Raw genomic sequence first — 11,216 nt, forward strand, 5'->3', positions numbered from 1 at the left:
CATTGCAAACGGACACGTTCTGTGCACTCTTTACAACTGACATTGCCGACTGAGCACGCTGTTAATTGGCATGGTTTGTGCATGGCCCAGGACAGGAGGGCTCTGCAGCGAGGGATTAAAACAGCCCACAGCATCATTGATACCCATTTACAAAGCATCTGTGATATAGGTGACGTGTGTGAGGTGCCTGCATGGCATGCAAAGGGCGTTAGAAAACAATGCCCACCCCAGCAACAACCTTTTCTCCCTGATGCTGAAGGATCTGCAGACGTGCCACCACACTTCAGCTTCTTCCCTCAGGCTGTAATACTCCTCATCTCCTCCGCACTTCAACATAAAAAATAATTATTCTTGTGTCAAATAAAATGAGTGAAAATTCAGCATTTTGTTGTGCAACCCAGTCTTGTAGAATAACAAATAAATGAATCTTGAACCTTGAGCCTTGATGCTAGTGTTCAGCTTAAAGCACTGCTGTACCTAAGCACAGCTTCACAGAGGCGACACCATGGCTGTAGATTTAGTCCCATAGTGGCCCAATGAAACATAAAACGTTAGTCCTTTAAAACTCTTAACAAGATTAAGAATTAACTTTGAACTTTGAAAAAAGTCCTTAACGTGCTCAGAAATAATTGCATGGCGTAGCTTTATGCTGATGAAAATATTTCAAGAGATATGTGATATTGATTGATTAACTGCCATCATCCTTGTGCACATATGAAGTATGTGTATTCTTGGATTAAATGGTACTTTTTACATCTCATTGTAAAAACCCAGCCCCGGATAAGCGGAAGAAAATGGATGGATGGAAGTTGGGCTTTTTTTTACAGAACATACTTTGGTTAAATATAAAACATTTCAGCTCTGCATAAATCTTACTTGAATAGAAAAAGCTCAAAGATCATCCAAGAGCTATCTTTCCCTGGCATCACTGCCATTCTTCTCTCATGCACCAGATGGCCTATGATTTTTTTTTCACTTTCCCTCCTCTGTCTTGCAGTAAGCCCTTTCCCTCCAGGCCCAGTCAGCTGACCTCCCCCAGTCACCCACTCACCTGCTTCCGATTTCCCTGAATCAGTCCTGAGTCTTCCTGAGTGCCAGTGGCTGTAAATAAAGTGGATATGTATCCTCGCGCTTCGAACAGGTCGCCATCTTTTATCACGTGTGTGGCATGGCTACCTGTGCGTGGCTGCTATAAATATCACGTGGTAGCCTACATCCAGCCTCTCTGACCATCTCACTGTTAGCCTGGTGTTCTCCACAGGTTAACTGCTTGTTTCAATTCTGGATTTTGCTTGCAGGTCCAGGAGGTAAGCATATTCTGTGTTGTGACTCTGTTGTCGAGGTGCAATGCATTGCAATCTAAGGCTGTGGTTGAAAAGCTATCCTACCTCTTCTTCTTTCCCATCAGGAGGTTTTCGAGTGTCCTTGCCTTGTTTGCTGGCTGCTCGCAGGTGTCTTAAACAGTTGCTGTAGTAGCTGATTCCTCCAAATGCTTGATGTACAGGCCATGGGCAATGGTTAGTCCTCAGCTTCTCTGGTTTTCCTAGCCTAGCAAAATAACTTAAACTCACAATTCAGGCAGGCTAGTAGAAGGTTGGATTAGCCTTGCTGGCAAGCTATTTGTTTGTCTTGTTGCATTACATCATATGTTTGCTGGAGATTCCTGTCATGCTCTATGGCCAGCTGCGGTTCTCGCTTGAATTACCTGGCTTCACTGGCTAATTCAGGGGAACAGACTAGCAGGCTAACAGGCTTGGATTGACTTGTGATACAAGTCTACTAGAGGTTCTGATCCTGTGGCCTAGTCACGGTTCTTGCTCAGATTTCCCAGCTTGGCCCTGTATGCTGGTTTAAACAATGCTGCTATGTGCCTTGTATAACCAAGCCACTGAAGTAGAGGGCATACCATCCTCTCCTGTTTAGTTCCACAGTGGAGGAGATGGACATTTTGCTGTGTCCAGCCCGGGCATTGCTGCTGTACATCGAAGGCAATGCAGAGATTTAGATGTTCAGAGCAGCTGTTTGTGTGCTACAGAGGAAAGGACAAGGGACAGGCACTGTTTAAAAGATATTCTCAGTCATTCCATCAGGGGGTGTGGCCACGTCCTGGGCAGCAATGAGAGGGGTGTCGCTATCAGATCTGTGCGGCAGCATCTTGGACAGCGCACGTTTTCCACGCCAGCATCAGCCGTTCTACAGCTGGCTTCTCCAATGTTGACCAGAAGATGAGTGTGTGTTCCTTGTAACAGAACGGAAGTTACAAAGGTAACTATGGTTCTGTGAATTCCTGCATGACTACCAGTCGTGCCGCTGACTCTTTCAAGGCCAGAACATTGTGATAGGCTTGATGTAGTCTACCACAGGATTTTTATTCATAGCAGGGACATGCAGGTAGTGGCAATTTGTACGTTTCACTTTTTGACATCTAATAAGGAATTGCAGTTCTCATCCCTCAGACTGCTTCTGTGGCGTTTTCTGATGAGCATCACTGATTTCTCACCACCTCTTTGTCGCTGTCGGCCCTCTGAGTGCGAAACCTTAGTCATTATGTGCACTTTAACTAAAAGAAAACACAGAAATGTCTGTGTGTCAGAAGCCTGTGGAAACATGTTTTCAACACTTCACAGCTCTACATGTGATTTTCTCTTTTTAGCAACCATCATCACTTTAACATGGAACACACATGTTTTAGCTCTTAGTCTACCGCTGTTATGTTACAGAAATAGTTTGAGAGGGGCACAACATGGCTCCATTTCACTTGGGGAGGCCAGGAGAAACATGAATTCCTTGACTCTAATTGTATCCTGTCACCTTTAACTGGCCCCGTGCTTGCGGGGTATAGAAAGAGAGTAGTGTTGTGGTCAATATTCACAAAGACATTTGCTAACCAGCTGACAGACAGGTAACCTGAAGATACATTTTCACGTGTTTGTACGTGAATACTTTATCCTTATCTGGCTGTGATCTGATCCACTTGCTGTTTGCCAGCGGATGTGTCATACAACTTACTCCATTCAGCAAGGTGCACCCTTACTGAATTATATACTGCCCTGTGGGTTATGCGAGTTCTTATACTCCTGCAGCGTATGTGGTTCATCTCATAGCTTACTACTGCTGTGGTCCAAATGTACTTCCAGTTTAGAGGGGGCACATATTGGTTCTTTTTCTACAAGGACTAGGGGAATAAAGCAGTGGGGCCCGGTTGATACTCACTTTTCCCACTCTCATTGTATCCTGTGACCCATACTTATGCTGCTTGCTGTGCTGTTATACTTGTGGATAATAGTACATATTCCCAAAAAATATGCAGCTTGTGTTTATGAAGATGGTGACACCAAACACTCACCATATTAGCAGACTCTCAAACGGATATGCTACGCCAGCTGCTACACCTTTGAAAAGCATTTATTTTTGACATGGCACTTGAACAAAAGAGTGAACTGCTGATACTTTACTACAGTGATAATGGAGAGTTAAATTGTAATTTTAGAGTCAAGTAGGAGACTGAGATCATTGCTTTGAAAAACAGTCATAAAAACACCAAAAGGTGAAAAACTGTCAAACTGCAGTGTGTGAAGAATGAATATTAGCAAGCCAGTCTCTGGGGAAATGTAGCGACTGACAGCTATCTGATTTATAAGGGATGACAAGATGACTCAGTGGCTAGCACAGTTGCCTAATAGCAATACCAGTCTGGGATTCTGTGTGTGGGTGCTCCAGTTTCCTCCTACCATTTAAAGCAGGCATGTCCAAACTATTCCACAAAGGGCCGAGTGGCTCACCTACTTATCAGCTGAAGACTGAGATCAGATGATTAAATGAGTCCGGCCTGGTGTGCTCCTCCTTGGTTGGAATGAAAACCTGCAGCCACACGGCCCTTTATGGAATAGTTTGGACGTGCCTGATCTAAAGACATGCAAGTTACTTGAATTTGAAACGCCACACTGAATGTAGATGTGAGTGTCAGTTGCCCATATGTGTTGGCCCGTGACACAAACTGTCCTGAGTGAAAGCTGCCTCTTGCTCAAAGCACGCCGCAATAGACTCCAGCCCTGTGCAACCCTGAACAGGATAAACCAGGCTCATTCCATAAAGGGCCGTGTGACTGCAGGTTTTTGTTCCAACCAAGGAGGAGCACACCAGGGCAACCAATCAACATCAAGGGATCACTTGACTGAGATCAGCTGGTTAATTGATTCCAGCCAGGTGTGCTCCTCCTTGGTTGGAACGAAAACCTGCAGCCACACGGCCCTTTATGGAATCAGTTTGACATGCCTGGGATAAACGCTTTGGAAAATAAATGGATTGGTGATTTACAAGTTAAACAAATGATAGCAAAAAACATTTTTTTTATTTATTTTTTTTCTGATATAAATTGAAAATAATGATTTAACTGAAATTAAATCCATCCAGTTTTAAGATACACGTCTACACGACACTTTTTAGATTTAAATTAGTTTTTAACTGGATCTTTTGATGATACCAAGGATTTTAGTCATGAGACCTTGTCATCCTCATTTTGTTGTGATTTTATCAAGATATTTAGATTCTTTTTTGACCCAATATGTATAGCAACCCAGCACACAGGACCCACACTTGGTAATTGGTTCATTTTACACTTTCTGATCACAACATAGTGCTCCGCCAGATTCCACTCCTTTCTCCTGATTCCAACGTACCCACACATTCACACATTTACTTCATTCCTCATCGGTTCTTCACTTCTATCAATCTTTTACTGCCTCAAATACATTTTTTGCCACCAGTGAACAGGATGGCATTAGCTCGTTAGCTTTTGGCGCCGTCCCAGGTGGCAGCCTGTAGCAGCAGCTCCCGTCGTGTTTTTTAAGTCTTCGTTTATTTGTCAGTTCGTTCTTTTTTTTCTGTTTTCTGATCAATCACAACCTGTTCGTTAGAGTTGTGACAATGTCTGGACTTAAGTTTGCTACCCTTCTCCGTGTTTTTCTTCTACTTTCCCTACTTTTTGTAACTGGGAACTATGCCGACGGCAGCGGTGGCAGCATTGTTTACAGGCGCGAACAGCTGATTGCGCTGTGTAGACCCATGCTGCTGCCCGGAGACAGACCTGTGGTCCCGCAGGAGTTACAGAGGAGAGGAGGAGAAGCCGGGGCTGCAGGTCTGGAGTAAAAAGGAAGGAAAAAAGGAGAAGACACAAACCAGTGGTCCCAGCGATTATAACGGGAAACGTGAGGTCTTTGGGGAATAAAACGGACGAGCTGGCAGCGCTGGTGAAGACCCAGAGGGAATACCGTGAGTGTAGCTTATTTTGCTTCAGTGAAACATGGCTGCACTCGCACATCCCGGACAGCAGCGTTGAGGTCCCAGGATACAGTTTACAAGAAGAAGGGTGGCGGACTTGCACTTTATGTCAGTGAGAGGTGGTGCAACCCCGGACATGTTAGCGTGAAGGAACGTCTCTGTACCCCCGTCATTGAACTGCTGGCTGTGGGAATGCGCCTGTATTATTTACCGAGGGAGTTCACGTCCACCATTGCAATCGCTGTTTACATCCCCCCGTCAGTATGCAGAGGAAGTGCAAGGATGACTACAGGAGGAAGCTGGAAGCCACACTCCAACAGAACAGTGTGAGAGATGTGTGGACAGGAATGAAGCACATCACAGGGATGAAGGGGAAGGACAGGCAGACATCAGGGAGCCTGGACAGAGCAAATCAGTTCAACCAGTTTTTTAACAGGTTTAGCTCACCTCTTGCCACCTCTCAGACGCCCCCTGCCTCCCACACACCCACACTGTCCCAAATGGCTCGCACCACCCCCCAGCATTCTCCTGCACAACACCTCTCCATCTGCCCCCCCTCCTCCTCCCCCTTCTCCTCCACCCAACGGTGACTTCAGGCCAGGTAAAGAGGCAGCTGGAAAGACTCAACCAGCGAAAGGCAGCAGGCCCTGATGGCATCACACCCAGGATCCTGAAGACCTGTGCTCGCCAGCTGTCTCCTGTACTTGAACATCTGTTCAACCTGAGCCTGAGTCAGGAGAAAGTCCTGAGGCTGTGGAAGACATCCTGCTTGGTTCCAGTCCCCAAGAAGCCGAGGCCATCTGACCCAGTCGCCCTCACATCCCATGTGATGAAAGTCCTAGAGAGATTGGTCCTAGCCCAGCTGAGTCCACAGGTGAAGACATTCCTGGACCCCCTGCAGTTTGCCTATCAGCCCCATTTAGGAGTCGATGACGCTGTCATTTACCTGCTGCAACGAGCCCATATGCATATTGATGGTGGAGGAGGCACTGTAAGGATCACATTCTTTGATTTCTCCAGTGCCTTCAACACCATTCAACCTCTGCTATTGGGTGAGAAGCTGCGGGGGATGGGTGTTAACGACGCAGTGATCTCCTGGATTACTGACTACTTGACAGGCCGGCCACAGTTTGTCCGTCTGGGCAGCGGGCTGTCTGATGTGGTGGTCAGTGAAACAGGAGCTCCACAGGGGACTGTGCTTTCTCCCTTCCTCTTCACCTTATACACCACTGACTTTAAGTACAACTCTGAGTCATGTCACCTGCAGAAGTTCTCTGATGACTCAGCTGTTGTTGGGTGTATAAGAGAGGGAGAGGAGGGAGAGTACAGGACACTGATAGACAACTTTGTCGAGTGGTCCGAACAGAACCACCTGAGGCTGAACATCAGCAAGACCAGAGAGATGGTGATCGACTTCAGGAGGAAGAAGACGCCTTCACAGCCACTACGGATCAAAGGGGAGGTGGTGGAGGAGGTGGAGGACTACAAATACCTTGGAGTGGTGATCGACAGCAGACTGGACTGGAAATCCAACACAGAGACTGTGTACAAGAAGGGGATGAGCAGACTCTACTTCCTGAGGAAACTGAGATCCTTCAACGTGTGCAGCAAAATGTTGGAGATCTTCTACCAGTCTGTTGTTGCCAGCGCCATCTTCTTTGCTGTTGTTTGTTGGGGCAGCAGCATCAGAGCCAGCGACACCAACAGACTTGATAAGATCATCAAGAAGGCTGGCTCTGTACTTGGACTCAGACTTGAGTCTTTTGAGACTGTGGTGGAGAGGAGGACGCTGAATAAACTGCTATCCGTCATGGACAATGATCAGCACCCTCTCCATCACACAGTGGACAGACAGCGGAGCACCTTCTCCCACAGGCTGCTACAGCTCCGCTGTCGAAGGGACAGATACAGGAAATCTTTCCTGCCACATGCCATTACACTGTACAATAACAGATGAAAATAATAATAATACAATACTTCTTACCACTACTGTTTGCTTTTGATATTTTATTATTATGTATATAATTTTTTACTGCTTGCTATTTCGATATTTTATTATGTATAGTTTGTTCTTACAGTCACAGTACACTTTATTTTCACTGCCATTCGCTTTTGATATTCTTATTTTGATATTCATTTGCATTTGATATTCCTTTTGTGCAATACTTTTTACTACTGTTTACTATTTGGCTATTTTATTATTTTGTTATGTATATAATCTTTTTACTGCTCGCTATTTTTTATATTTTTATTATGTATAGTTTGTTCTTTATAGTTTTATTTTCACTTATTTCACTGTGTGTAATGCTGCTGCTGCACTGCAATTTCCCAGCTTGGGATAAATAAAGTATATCTATCTATCTATCTATCTATCTATCTATTACTGTAGATGGGCTTATCAGTGCTTCGAACAACTCCTGCATTTTAGATCTTAGATTCTGTGGCTCCAGTCAGATACAGCTGGAACCTTCTTGCCTGCCGTGGTTGAAGAATTAAGGAGCCTAAAAAGGCAATCAAAGAATCAGAACATTTTTCATTACTGATTGACTGATTAAACAGAGTCACAATCCCAGAATCCATTTTAAAACCATCAATTCTGATCAATCCTCAGCCTTAACAATCCATTGACTCTACCCCTGAGAGATGCTAAAGATTTTCTTAAATAACATAATGGTGACACAGCAGCACTTTAACACTGAATTCAGGATCTTGATTTTGACTGCTGCCCACCTTCAGCATTAACTTATAGTACTTTAGTGGAATATCACGATCAACCCTGGAACACACTGCTGGAACAACTCTTACTGCAACACACTTTGTTCTGGTATCAGCAGATGAAACGTTCAAAGACAGCTGATATAAAACACTGCTGCCAGGATTTAAACTCCTATTAAGACAAGCAACCACAATACACAGTCCTGGCTGCCGTCTTACATGTCCGTCAAGGTACCTAAATGAAATTCAGCCAGCTTTGATTTTATTATTAACGATGGTGCAACATTGGCATTCATTTGAAATCATGTTTCTGTCCATCAAACAAATGTACACAACTCTTCAAAAGTTCAGAAGCTCCTGATATTGTTGTTCTTCCTTTCTTCAATAATGGCTATTCCAGTATTGATGAAACAGGACATTTGACACGAAATGTATTAGTACCATCTATGATGGTGTGGCTGGTATTGTTCTAATCCTGTAAATCTGTATATGTGTGTGGCAAAATGTGTTTAAGGTGTTTAAGTCATGAACATGCTCAAACCTGGAGATGATAGTGGACTGCAGGAGAAGCCTCAACACTGACCCCTAACACCACCCTCAACAACACTGTGTTTACTCTGGAACTCTTTGGGTTCCTGGGATCTCCCACAACCAAAGGTGTTTATACATTTATTATCATATGTATTTGTTTTTTTTTTTATTTTTGCACTACTAAACTTACTGTTCAGTGTTTTTTTTGTTTTTTTTTTGTCATTGTTGAGCTGTTTGTCTTTTTTCCTATCCAAGTAGATTGTGTGCAATGTTTAAACTGGAGTCACACTCCTTGTACGAGGACAAACACTTGGCCAATAAAACCAATTATTGACTAAAATTATTGATTACTGATTTTTACCCTTTTGTTTATAAATGTCTGAACAACACCTTCTCTGATTTTGTAGTCTGCATTTGGGTCCAATCCCTTGCTTCCTTGTTTTCCATGTCTGCAAAAGTGACAACTAGCTCCATTTACGTGTCACTAACTTAAATACTTAATAACTAAATAGAATCGAGGTGAAATTAATTTCACCCGTGCTTTTCCTGCTGTAACAAGTCAAAATGTCTAAGCCCAACATCAGCAACAGAAAGACTGAGATAATTGAAACTCATGAATTGAAAAATAAGAACCATGAAGTGGGTGAAACCTGAAAATGGCCAATTTTAAGGTGGAGGATAAGGAAACAGAATAATTGGAGTGTGATTCTAATCTTTTTGAGAAGAAGGGTGATGCTCTTCTTTATAACCTGTAACAGGGGCGTCCAGGACCCAAATGCAGTGGCGCCAGAGATATGGCTTTTATCAATTTCAACCTCAGACTTGGCAGAAACAGAGAAGCAGACATGCGGTTCAAAGTTCGGTTTGAGCTTTAAGTCTCTCAGTATTTTCATTGCTGCAATGCACCACTCAACACTAACTCAGATCGGTCCTTTTAGGCAGATTCAAAGCCTCTGGAAGTGTTTTCTGTTTAAAAAACATCTGGGTTTGGCTGCTTGATGTTTGCTTGATGAGCAGTACCTGTTTTTCTCATATGTCCGTTGTACTTTACATTTCATTTTGCTGTTTGAAAGTATTTTGCAAACCTGAGTCGTATAAGTCTTGCTAGCAGGAAAGTACTTGTCTCAACACGAAACCGAGTCATTCAACTTCAGTGAACCAAGCCAGAATGCTGTAAACACTTCATTCATCATTGTGACTGATTACTGACTGCAGCTCATAAAATACTGTAGCACACTACTGTATATGACCTTGAGTTAGGACAAAGAATTGAATGTTATCTAGACGAGTTTCTTCCTGAGTGTCTGCCTACTTGCTACTGTATAGTGCATTTATCAAAGAAAACAATGGAGTCTTCTGTATTCTGTGATTGTAAGCCAGTATCTTGTAATCATGAGGTATAACTCATAAGGATGAAGAATGTCATCATTATGAGATCTGAACGTGTATTTGTTCTTATCATTATGAGATAAAGATAAGAATTTAAAGTCACAGTCAAATGTTTCATTGACAAAAATGCACATTCTAAATTGCTTTGGAACCTTTAACAACATTAAATCTTGTTTTGCAAAGCTGATTTTGTTTGACAAATTATTTGGACATGCGCATGCCAAGAGTCAGGCTACAGTATGACTGAAATATCACTCAATCCCCTGGAGAGACAGGAAAAAGTTAGTAGGAGACTAACAACCACCATGACACCTGGAGAAGCCCCCTCTGCAAGGCCATGATCTTGACCTGAAATTCCTCCCTCAGAGCCTCTGTAGTGGCTCACAGTGGTTGTGAAAGGCAGAATGAGATGTGAATGTGTTGTCTTGTTAAAAAAAGGAAGTCATGCTGAGAGAATTCTTGGTACAGTGAATCCATTCTCTGTAAAGATGTGGAAAATAACTATATTGTCCAGAAACAGGTGGCAATTTAAAAAAACAAAACCCTGAAACATACATGTTTTAATTTTCCTGTTTAAAGCAGCTTTAACAAACACCATTTCCCATCACTGGACCTCTGCAGTTTAAATATTACCCGCTCAAAAGAGTGGGCGAGTCGAGTGGCAGTGCTTCATCCAAACATGGCTGTAATATCAGAAGAACACAGAGAACCGAGTGGTGTGGGAATTTCAGCCAGCAGATATTACAGCTAAAAAAATGGAAAAATTACACTGACATTGGTGCATCTCTCCAATGTGGAAGAAGCGTAAGTTTGAACACTGCCACACTGGCAATATTTCATTAGAGTTGTAAAATTTTGCATGCTGTTGCATTGCTCTCTGGAGGCCAATGTCTGTCTCTATGTCAGAAATATCTCAACAACTCTCTGATGGATTGCTTTGTAATTTTGTGCAGACGTTCATGGTTCCCTCAGGGTCACGGTTACTGCCTGTGATGACCTGACCTTTCCACCATAAGGATAACATTTGAGGTTCAGAGAGGAATATGTCAACATTTGGCCTATTAGATATATTGGCATGAAATTTATAACAGATATTCAAGATCTAGAGGATACGGTCCGAGAACTTTGGTCATCTCCTGACTCTTCCGCTGGTGCCACCATGCGGTTGGTGTTTTGGTTCTTTATTGAAATATCTCAACATCTATTGGAAATCATTGCACATCAGAACATTCCAGGACTTTGTCTTTGAATGTTTTTCATGTCACACCAACACCTACCTTGTTAATACCTTGACATTGGGT

This window comes from Chelmon rostratus, chromosome 2 (assembly GCF_017976325.1).
Source record: "Chelmon rostratus isolate fCheRos1 chromosome 2, fCheRos1.pri, whole genome shotgun sequence".
NCBI lineage: Eukaryota > Metazoa > Chordata > Actinopteri > Chaetodontiformes > Chaetodontidae > Chelmon > Chelmon rostratus.